We start from the raw sequence: 12,548 nt of genomic DNA on the forward strand, positions 1-12,548 counted from the left end.
AAAACATTCCAGGATAAATAGAAGCTAAGGGATTTTGCCAAAGCTAACCCTGCGCCACAAAACATCCTAAAGGGAGTTCTGTGGACTGAGAACCAACAAGAACAGACAACAACCAGAGATTGACATACGTGGCAGCACCTCCCAGAACTCAATTGACAAATGGAAGAGTTGAGAATAGAATAAAACTGTAAGTACAAACTCAGAGGATCTGGGAGGTTAGTCTATGATCAAAACAATTACAATGTGAAAAAAGGTAAACACATAGGAACAGAGATTCAGATGGTGAGAAGGTCAGGTAGATCACAGGACAAAACAGACTGTAATAAAAGGAGGGCAAAGTTAATGGAATATAAAGTAACCTCAAAAAAAAAATAATAATAACACTTCACAACATAACAAGAAAATGAAAATTCAAGAATAACATGGAAACATTAAAACTATGAGGAGACAGACAAGAAAGAATACAAAAACCATGAACTCAGCACAGGAAGACACACAGAACAAAGAAAGCAGCACCACAAAAAAACAAACATAATGGCAGCAATTAATCCATACCTATCAATAATTACACTGAATTAAACATTAAATGCAGCAGTTAGGAGACGGAGGATGGGAAAATGGATAAGAAAACAAGATCCTTCAGTATGCTGTCTATAAGAGACACATCTTTTACACAGAGACAAAAACAGATTACAAGTCAACGGATGGAAAAAAATATTCCAAGCTAATTACAATAAAAACCGAGCAGGTGTGGCAGTACTTATCTCTGATAAAATAAACTTCAAGGCAAAAACCAGCATAATAGATAAAGATGGACATTATCTCATGATTAAAGGGACAATTGAACAATATGACATAACCATAATAAATATCTATGCTCCCAATGAAAGAGCTCCAAAATATACAAAGAAAACTCTAATAGATTTCAAGAAAGAAACAGACGAATCTACAATAATAGTGGGCAATTTTAATACACCACTTTCAAAAACAAATAGAATAACCAGAAAGAAACTTGACAAAGACAGAGAGGAACTAAACCAACACAATCAGCAAACTGGACTTCATAGGTGTATACAGAGTATTCAACACAACAACAACACAATACATATTCTTTTCCAGTGCTCATGGAACAATCTCCAGAAAAGACCATGTGTTAGGCCATAAAACAAACCTCTGTAAATTTACAAATACCAAAATACTATAAAGCATCTTCTCAGACCACAATGCTATCAAATTAGAAATCAACAATAGAAAGACCAATGGAGAGAAACTGAAAGCCTTCCCTCTGCAAACAGGAACCAGACAAGGATACCCTTGTCACCACTCCTATTCAATATTGTGCTGGAAGTTTTAGCAAGAGCTATACAGCAAGACAGGGAAATTAAAGGCATCCAAATTGGCAAAGAGGAAGTAAAGCTCTATTTGCAGATGATATGATCCTATATATAGAAAACTCCAAAGATTCAATAAAAAAGCTATTAGACCTCGTTGGAAGATTCAGCAAAAATGACAGGATATAAGATCAACATACAAAAATCAGTTGATTCCTCTATACCCAATAACGACAGCACAAAAAATGACGTTAGGAAAGCAATACAATAGCCACCCAAAGGATGAAAAATCTGGGAATAAATGTAACCATAGAAACAAAGGACCTATACAAAGAAAATTGTAAAACACTACTATAAGAAACCAAAAGAGACCTACAAAAATGGAAGAATGTACCATGCTCCTGGATAAAGACTTAACATTGTAAAAATGTCGATACTGCCCAAAGCAATTTACACATATAATGCAATCCCAATCTAGATTTCAACGACATTCTTCAAAGAGAGGGAAAAAAAATTACAAATTTTATATGAAAAGGAAGGAACCCAGGATAAGCAAAGCACTGCTTAGGAAGAAAAATAAGGTTAGAAACCTCTCACTCCCTGATTTCAAAATTACAAGGCTACAGTGGTCAAAACAGCTTGGTACTGGTACAATGAAAGATACATTGATCAATGGAACAGATTGAGAATCCAGGAATTAACTCATCCACATACAGCCAATGATTTTTGACAAAGTGCCTAAATATATCTCATGGGGAGATGATAGTATCTTACAACAGATGGTCCTTGCAAAACTGGAAAGCGGTATGCAAAAGATTGAAAAAAGTCCCTTACCTCATACCTTATACAAAAACCAACTCAGCATGGATTAAAGACTTAAATGTGAATCCCAGAATTATGAAGGCCATCAATGAAAAAATAGGGATAAATGTGAGGTTCCAATTCAGGGCATACACAGAGCACCACACATTTTGAAGAGTACACAAACAAAAGTAGAGAAAATAGATGATTGGGACATACTAAAAATTAAAAACTTATGTGCATCAAAAGACTTCAACAAAAGAGTAAAAAGGGAACTCAGAGAACGGGAAGAAATCTTTTGCAACGACACATTGGACAAGCGACTAATTTCTAAAACATATAGGAAATTACAACGCCTCTACAAGAAAAAGACAAATAACCCAATTAAAAAATGTGCACAGGACATGAACAGACACTTCACCAACGAAGAGATCCGGGCAGCGAACAAATATATATGAAGAAATGTTCACGATCACTAGACATTAGAGAGATGCAAATCAAAACAAAAATGAGATATCATCTCACACCTGCAATAACAACAAAGATGAAAAAAGTAGAGTACAATAAATGCTGGTAGGGATGTGGAGAGACTGGGACCCTCCTACATTGTTGGTGAGATTGCAAAATGGTCCGCCCACTCAGAAGGCTGGAAATAGTGATACCTTATGATCCAGAAATTCCTCTACTTGGTATTTACCCACAAGAAACATGAGCCATGACACAAGTAGATAAATGCACACCAAGGTTCATAGTAGCACTATTTACCATAGTAAAAAGATGGAGACAGCCTAAGTGCCCATCAATTAAGAATGAATAAACAAACTGTGGTACATACACACAATGGCTTATTATGCTACCTTGAAGAACAACAAGGAAGCTGTAAGCTACCACATAACATGGATGAACCTTGAGGACATAATGTTGAGTGAAATTAGTCAGTCACAAAAGGAGAAATACTGCATAGGACCACTACTATAAAAAACCTAAGAAAAAGAATCCATACTAAAAGGGGGTAGGGGGGATTCTTTGCTGGTTACTGGGATGTGGAGGGTGGCAGAAGGGGCGGGAGGGAAAGGTGGAGCACAGGGTAGGGAACAGACACAGGATAGTTTGGGTGCTGAGAAGGGGGGCAATACCCAAGAAGGGGGAGGGGAATGAAGAACAAGGTGGATGGGAGAACTGTTAGGTATGCTTGCATGGGCTAAGTGGGACAGAGGTAAATAATGATGTATGTACAACCCTGAAACAACAGGACTCTGGGATACAGGGATTGAGGAATTGTTTGAATGGGTAAAAGGGGGGAATAATGTTAAGATGCCTGCTATCTTTTGAATCTTGGTTTCCCTTGCATACCACTGTAAAATAGACACCTGAGGGGGAGAGAAAGGAATAGCCAGAAACGTCACCATAGAAAGTTTGTAAGTCCATCTTCTGCCTATAACTGATTGGAATACCTAAAATGGTGCTATAACTTTCCCAGGAGGAGGCTTCCTGCAGGTCTCTGCATTGCGTAAGACCATAGATAGAATCCTGAACCCCATCCAGAATCTTCTGAGGTGGGAAATCTCCACTTCAAAGGAAAAACAGACTAGCCTGGAATGGTTAGAAGAACAGAAGAAACTTCTTGAAAGACAAACCAACAGGAAAAATACAAAACAATAAGGGCAGTCCAACTGACTACTACAAGAACAAGCAAGTTGCTCATCCAGGAAACATCAAGGCATGTGGTCAGGTCCCCTCAGAGCAAACCTCCTTCCAAGACTAAGACTCAAGGAGAATACACAAGCAGACATATGGTCTGATTGGTGACCACGTTGGTCACTGACAAGGGAAGTGAGTGAAAAACAACAATGAAGCTGTCAGCTACGTTCTACCACGTTTAATAGACTCCTGTGAACCCAGGTGGACACCTGGTTGGCCGCTGTATGGCAAGACCTGGGGACTCCTGGGCCCAGAGTCAGTGACATAGCCACAGAGGATTTGAGTAGAGAGTGAAGAGTCCAGCTGATAAGAAGAAAGGGGATATGCACAAGAAACACCCACACTTGCAGATAATACCCACTTGACCTGGCTTCAATGACTGGATGATCAGAGTTCAACTAGAAGAAGAAAGAAGAGGAAAAAAACAGTAATCTGACACAATTTGATGAACCTGACCTACACCCATGGATGCAGTAGCTCAAAAGAGGGAACAAATCTTTACAGCAAGGATCATTCCCACCCACCTCCATACACAGAGTAGACAGGGATGGACATTGGCTACTTGGACATTGGCTACCCAAAATGGGGGGGGTTACAAAGGCAAGAAGTGACTGGCTTACAAGCTTTCAAGAGGGAGCCTAGATCCAGGGGGCACAGAGGAAGGTAGTATCCAATCTGTCTGGGCAGGGCTGATGAAAGGAGATGGGGATAGGACTCTTGCGGTACAATAGTGAATAACTACTATCAGGACTGACTGTGAGGGTTGGAAATGTAAAGGTAGACATTTTATAGCAAAAGGAGGAGAGTGGTTGACATGCAGTCCAGGAGTGGAGGCCCCTGGGACCATCAAGGGAGAAGAGTGGTGTGCGGGACCCTAACTAGAGAAGCAGTGACATCAGAGATGGAGGCAGAGACGATGACGTGGAGAGAGAGAGTAGCTGGGGACTCTAGGACTCTAGACCCAGAGAGGAAGAGGGGCTGTGTGCTGACGACCCTGGGGGCAGGCTTGCGGGGTATACCCTTTGGTTGGTTGATAATGCATGGAGGGGATTATAACCATGGCAATGAAACAATACATGACAGGATGAATGTAAAACTAAGGTTATCCCATGTAAACTATCACATAATTCACAATAAAACATTAAAAACAAAAAACCTAATTAGTCAACTACATCACATTCAGAACTTCCTAACAGAATTTTAGAGTTACAAATATGGAGAAATTTTCATTTTTCTTGTGAAAAATAAAATATACTTTAAGTTTGTTTCAACATGTTAATCACTCTGTAAGAAATCTACTTACCTTGAGTTTCTTACGCAAAAGAAGACAATAGACTACGAAGGTAAGATGTTAGCCAGACTAAGTAAGAGATTCAATGAAATGCAGAAACAAGAAACCTGGGACCTTTACAAGCTGAAATGTGCAGAGAGCCTAGGACCCAGGGTAAGTACCAGTAACCTAGAATAGGGTACTGTAGGCACACGAGTAGTACTTGTGACATAAATTCCTTCCAGAGAAGAGATGGGGGATATCGTATCTTCTAGCATCTTTGGAAGGAGTCTTGGTTTACAGTGGCTAATAGCTTGGCTGTTAATCAAAAAGTCAGCAGTTTGAATCCATCAGCCACTCTGAAAATAATGGTAACAGTTGTTGTTGCTAAGTACCATGGAGTTTATTCCATGGAATGACTGGTAGTTTCGGACTGCCAACCTTGAGGTTAGCAGCCTGATTCATAACCACTATGCTTCCATAAGGACTACAGCCTTGGAAATGCTGCAGGTGGTAGTTCAACTCTGTCATATCAGGTATGAGTTAGAATCGACTCAACAGCAACAGGTTGGATTTTTAGAATCTTTATGGGGCTATGACATTTCTATATAGGCCTCTTCTACGTTTGAATTTTCCTTTCTCAGGTTTCCCAAAGGTACCTACTAAATGATAACTAGAATTATTTTGTTGTTGTGTGACCCTGGAACAAAATGCAGCACAAGCCCTAATTTAGGATCACCAGAGGAAAATTCATCTAATACCTATTAATAATAATCTCCTAATAGTTCTGTTACTTAAGATCAGAAAGGGCTAGTGGAGAAAAGTGGTGGGTGATCAGAATGTAACATAGTGAGGGGAAAATTGGAGGAAGTGTACTCAGAGAAACATTAGATTTTCCAAGCTGTGTAACTTCTGGCATCTGGATATATGATATGATATATATTTTTTTTAATTTCATGAAAGTTTATAATATAAACAACTGAAGGAGTGAGACTTTTTTTTTATTAAGACCTTTCAATATAAAGTCTCAATAGTACTACTTGGTAAATTGTTGTTGTTGTTGTTAAGTGCCGTCGAGTGTGTTCCCATTGACAATGACCCTGTATCCTATATAGGGTTTCCAAGGAGTAGCTGGTAAGTTTGTGGTTCAAATAGACCTTGAGGTCAAGTACTTATTCTATGGCCCCACACCAGGCCTCCAAATACTGCATAAAGCCTAACGTAATATTAACAAATGCTAGTGCTGCTGTTAGGTACTGGAGTTGGTTCTACCTCATAGGGACCCTATGCACAACAGAATGACAAACTGCCCAGTCCTGTGCCAACCTCACTGTCATTGTTAATATATCGCTGCTGCCATTTTGCCAATCCATTTCACCAGGGGTCTTCCTCTTTTTAGCTGACCCCCCACTTTACTAAGCATAAGGTCCTTCTCCAGGGACTGGTCCCTCCTAATAATATGTCCAAAGTATGAGACACAAAGTCTTGCCATACTTAGTAAACAGGAGAGAATTTAATGTAATTTTAAAATCTTAATACAAATATTGATTTATCTTGTTGATCCTTAATAAGACAGGTCTAAACTGTGCAGGTTCACTTTCATCACTTAACCAGATTAATTTACAGTACACAAAGATCAAAAAAATATATAATAAGATACTAAAGACCGTTGTTGTTGTTAGTCTGTTGAGTCAGTTCCAACTCATAGCAAACCTGTATAGGGTTTCCTAGAAGCAACTGGTGGGTTTGAACTGCAGACCTTGTAGTTCGCAGTCCACTGCTGACCTTACAATGCCACAGTAGGAGTCCAAGATACTAAGGTTGGTGGGTATCAAAAGGTTTGCTCCCACAAAGATTTACAGCCTCAAAAACCACATATATGGTCACTATGAGTCTGAACCGACTCCAAGGCACTTAACAACAGCAACAATCGTACAGAACTGTGAGGCAGAGCTGGAAGCCACTACCATCCTACACTTATAGAATAGCGGGAGTAAGGAGTGAAGTTGTTTTGTTGTTGTTGCTGAGTGCCGTCAAATAGGTTTTTACTCACAGGACCTTGTACAGGACTTCCAAATAGTAGCTGGTGAGTTTGAACAGCTGACCTTGTGGCAAGTAGTCCAGTGCTTATCCTAAAGTGCCACACCAGGACTCCAGCAGTGATATTACCAGAAACCAAGTCTAGGGTCACTGACAGAAACAAACAGCAAGGCAAACTTGTCTGGCAGTACCTGGTACTGCAACATGTGAACCAGACATAGAGGGAAGCAATACCTTGGCATTTCCCTTCCTCAAACATCCCAAACTCTGCTAGTGTCTCCCATTGGCTGGACGCAAGCAGAAAGCAGTTGGTTTGGGGACTTGGGAAACTGCAGCCTAGTAGGATCACTTTCCCTACAGATACACAACAGAACAGGGAAATGATACGGAATAAATCTGAGGGCAAGTAGGCACAGGACGGGGATAGACAGCAAGTATAAGGGGGCTTCAAAAAGTCTGTGGAAAAATGGAATGAAATCATCATTAAATATTTCCACAATTTTTTTTGGAGCCTCCTTGTACATGTGCCCTATGAACCTCAGAGTTTTATTTGTCTCTTATTTGCATCTAAATATTGTTTTATTAGTTGTACTCTTAATATGAGCTGCCTCAAGTCCTTCATAAAGAGAAGTAGATATAAAGATATACATGTATCTTAACAAAAAAAGATAGAAAACAGTAAAATGCAAAATGACTAATGAAATTAAAGCACATATTGTACAAGTCAGTAACTTTTTCTCATCATTTTTTCAAATTCAAATAGGTATTTCATACCACTCCTCAGAAACCCTATCTAGGATTGCAGTGGGTCAGGAATGACTCAATGGCACTTAACAACAACAACAAACATCAGCTTAATGGTACAAAGAGGTAACCTTAGAAGTCACTTCTTGATTATCAAAATGAATGGCCCACTGTAAAGCTTTATTGCTAAGCCAGCAATAAAAATAGAAGGAGCAAAAGGCTTTATTGATAAATATGCAGACAATGTCTGTTCACAGAGATCTGCTGTGGGGCCACAACTAGGCTGTAGACCCCTCCACCACTTGGGCTACACAGCCAGAGATGGTCGTGTGCAGACCCCTACCACAACAACCCAGCTGTCCAGCCACTGCCTCATCTCTGCCAATTGTGCTGGGGGCAGGGAGAGGCAGAGGTCCACCTCTGACTCACCGCACCCTGGGACCCAGTGGTGGTCCCCTCCCTCCAGGGGACTGGCACTGTGGCCAGGGCAGAGTCAGGGGGTGGGGGCTGGGGCGGGAGACCTTTAAAAAAATTAATAAAGCAGAAAACATGGTTGGCTAGGTAAAAGTGCTTTTGAAACATTTATCAATTCGATGACAAAATGTACACTGTATAATTTTTTAAAACATTTTTAATATAGTCACTTTGGCGTGTTGAGTGCTGAATAAATTAAGTTTTTCAACAGATACTATATTACTTCCCTACTTAATATCGCAAGACACATTGTTTAGACCTCAGAAGTGTGTCAAGATATATTCTCATCAAACTCTAAATATAAATTAAATGCCAAAGGACAAAAAACAAACCTAAATTGCCCTAAGTGAACACAGCAATACCAGATAATTAATTTTATTAAATGATATAATCATCATACACATGTTACTTTTTAAACAGTCACACCAAAATCGATTCTAATTTGAATTCTGAGATCTGTTTTCCTTTAACATGTTTAAAATACAATACAAATTAATTTTACAGGTTTGGTTTAGAAATGTACGCATGTGTAACAAATAAACATTTTGAGATATTTTATAGATTTCGTTTGTCAGAAATACAGAAATTACTGTACCCTTTATCCTGTTTTTCAAATGGTAATGTCTAGCAAGACTATGTACGTAACATCAATTATAGTACTGACAGTGCAGTCACCATGAAGGATCTCTTTTAAAGAAAAATCCACTTCCCACCCATTAGCCTGCTAATATGGTTAATTACACTAATGGATTTTCAGATATTGAATCAGCCATCCATTGCTGGAATAAATGCTAGCTAACTGTGGTGAATAATAATGTTATATATTGCTAAATTATATCTGATAATTTTTGCTAAGGATTTTTCATTTGTATTCATAAGACGTCCAGTAGTTTTCATTTTTTGTACTGTCCTTGTGTGGTTTTAGAATTAGAGTAATAACTAGCTTCATAAAATAAACTGTAAAGTATTCTTTCCTGTTTCTGGAAGAGACTGTATACATATTAATTCTTAAAAGTTCTGATAGACTTCTCCAGCAAAACCATCTGGGCCTTAAGATTTTTGGTAGAATTTTTCAAATTATTAATTCAATTTTCCCTAATAAAGAGTTATTCAGATTATCTATTTTGTGTGTATTTGTTGAGTTGTGGTTGTGTTTTCTGACAAAGGAGTACATTTCATCAAAGTTATTAAACTTATGTGAATAAAATTCTTCACTGTTGTTGTTAAGTGCTGTTGACTCATGTTGTTGTTGTTAGGTGCCATCGAGTCAGTACCGACTCATAGCGACCTTATGCACAGCAGAATGAAACAATGCCTGATCCTAGGCCAACCTCACTACTGTTACCACACTTGAGTCCATCGATGCTGTTACCTGTCCAATCCATCTCGTTGGGGGTCTTCCTCTTTTTCTCCGACCCTCTATCTTACCAAATATGATATCCTTCTCCAGCGACTGGTCCCTCCTGACAATATGTCCGAAGTATGAGAGACGAAGTTTGGCCATCTTGGCCTCTAAGGAGTACTCTGGCTGCACTTCTTCTAAATCTTATCTATTGGTTCTTTTGGCAGCCGTGGCAATTTCAATATTCTCCTCCAACACCATAACTCAAAAACATCAATTCTTCTACAGTCTTCCTTATTCACTGTCCAGTGATGAGGATTTTTGTTTTCTTGACATTGAAATGTAATCCATAGCGAACGCTGTGCTATTGGATCTTCATCAGTAAATATTTTAAGTCCTCTTCACTTTCAGCAAGCAAGGTTGTATCATCTGCATATGGCAGGTTGTTAATGAGTCTTCCTCCAATCCTGATGCCACGTTTTTCTGCATACAACCCAGCTTCTCGGATAATTTGCTCAGTATACAGGTTGAATATGTATGGTGAAAGAATACAACTTTGTTGCACACCTTTTTAAATTTTAAACCATTCAGTGTTTCCATGTTCTGTTCGAACAACTGCTTCTTGGTCCGAGTACAGATTCCTCATGAGCACAATTAAGTGTTCCAGAATACTCATATCTTCACAATGTTGTCCATTGGCAACCTGTGTTATGTAGATGATACAACCTTGCTTGCTGAAAGTGAAGAGGACTTGAAACATTTACTTATGAAGATCAAAGAGCACAGCCTTCGGTATGGATTACATCTCAATATCAAGAAAACAAAAATCCTCACCACTGGACCAATAAACAACATTCTTATCAATGGAGAAAAGACTGAAGTTGTCCAGAACTTCATTCTTCTTGGATCAGCTATCAACACTCACGGAAGCAGCAGTCAAGAAATCAAACGACGTATTGCATTAGGCAAATCTGCTGCACAAGACCTTTTTAAAGTGTTGAAGAGCAAAGGTGTCAGCTTGAAGACTAAGGTGTGCCTGACCCAAGCCATGGTATTTTCAATAACCTCATATGCATGTGGAAGCTGAACAGTGTATAAGGAAGACCATAGAAGAATTGATGCTTTTGAGTTATGGTGTTGGAGGAGAATATTGAAAGTGTCACGGCTGCCAAAAGAACCAATAGGTAAGATTTGGAAGAAGTGCAGCCAGAGTACTCCTTAGAGGCCAAGCTGGCCAAACTTCGTCTCTCATACTTCGGACATATTGTCAGGAGGGACCAGTCACTGGAGAAGGATATCATGTTTGGTAAGATGGAGGGTCGGAGAAAAAGAGAAAGACCCCCAACGAGATGGATTGGACAGGTAACAGCATTGATGGACTCAAGTGTGGTAACAGTAGTGAGGTTGGCCTAGGATCAGGCATTGTTTCATTCTGCTGTGCATAAGGTCGCTATGAGTCGGTACTGACTCGATGGCACCTAACAACAACAACATGAGTCAACAGCACTTAACAACAACAGTGAAGAATTTTATTCACATAAGTTTAATAACTTTGATGAAATGTACTCCTTTGTCAGAAAACACAACCACAACTCAACAAATACACACAAAATAGATAAGCTGAATAACTCTTTATTGGGGAAAATTGAATTAATAATTTGAAAATTCTACCAAAAATCTTAAGGCCCAGGTGGTTTTGCTGGAGAAGTCTATCAGAACTTTTAAGAATTAATATGTATACAGTCTCTTCCAGAAACAGAGGAAGGAATACTTTACAGTTTATTTTATGAAGCTAGTTATTACTCTAATTCTAAAACCACACAAGGACAGTACAAAAAATGAAAACTACTGGACGTCTTATGAATACAAATGAAAAATTCTTAGCAAAATATTATCAAATACAATTTAGCAATATATAACATTATTATTCACCACAGTTAGCTAGCATTTATTCCAGCAATGGACGGCTGATTCAATATCTGAAAATCCATTAGTGTAATTAACCATGTTGCTGCTATGAGACTGTCGGAAGGTTTCACTTTTGTTGTGTACGAGTTTTGGGAGACTGAGGAGGAGTGGAAGAGGCATATGCAAAGCCCAGTATGCAAGGCCTTCCGGCACAGCAAGGTGGACACGCTGAGCCAGCCTGAGGCCCTGACTAGGATGTCTGTGTCAGCTGCTTGGTGCACAGGGAAACCCTGAGGAGCCCGCCCACACACTTTTAAAAAAGAATGTATTTTCCCACCTTTGGAAGCAAAGGCCCCTACTTCTGTCCACCCACATCCTCACCTCCTGATCACCCTGTTGCCCCCACCCACCTACTCTCAAGCACATGTATGACCCTACCCCTGTGTCCCTGGAACTCCGGAAGCAAGGACTCACCAAGAACCACTCTGCACTATGCCCCTGCACCCCTGCTGTAATTACCTGTAGGAGCCGAGACCCCGTAGTGCCCAACCCAGGTCTGGCTAGGCAGCCCATGCTCGTGTGGCCAATGCAACACAGGCACCAAATAAACTCTGGTTGGGTACGTCAAAAAAACAAAAAAATCATGATGCCACGTTTTTCTGCATCTAAGTCAGCTTCTCGGATTCTTTGTCAGCATACAAGTTGAGTAAGTATGGTGAAAGAATACAACCTTGTTGCACACCTTCCTTAATTTTAAACCATTCAGTGCTCCCATGTTCTGTTCGAACAACGGCCTCTTGGTCCAGGTCCAGATTCCTCATGAGCACAATTAAGTGGTCTGGAATACTCATACTTCACAATGTTGTCCATAGCTTGTCATGATCCACACAATCGAAAGCCTTTGCATAGTCAATAAAGCACAGGTAAACATCTTTCT

General features: G+C 39.6%; 1 protein-coding gene across 1 annotated transcript in view; it reads right to left on the reverse strand.

Moving 5' to 3' along the window:
- Nucleotides 1-12,548, reverse strand: part of CCDC126 (coiled-coil domain containing 126) — a 32,641-nt gene that overhangs the window by 4,578 nt on the left and 15,515 nt on the right. The window lies entirely within an intron of this gene.

The sequence above is a fragment of the Chrysochloris asiatica genome, unplaced genomic scaffold (genome assembly GCF_000296735.1).
Source record: "Chrysochloris asiatica unplaced genomic scaffold, ChrAsi1.0 scaffold00006, whole genome shotgun sequence".
Lineage (NCBI taxonomy): Eukaryota > Metazoa > Chordata > Mammalia > Afrosoricida > Chrysochloridae > Chrysochloris > Chrysochloris asiatica.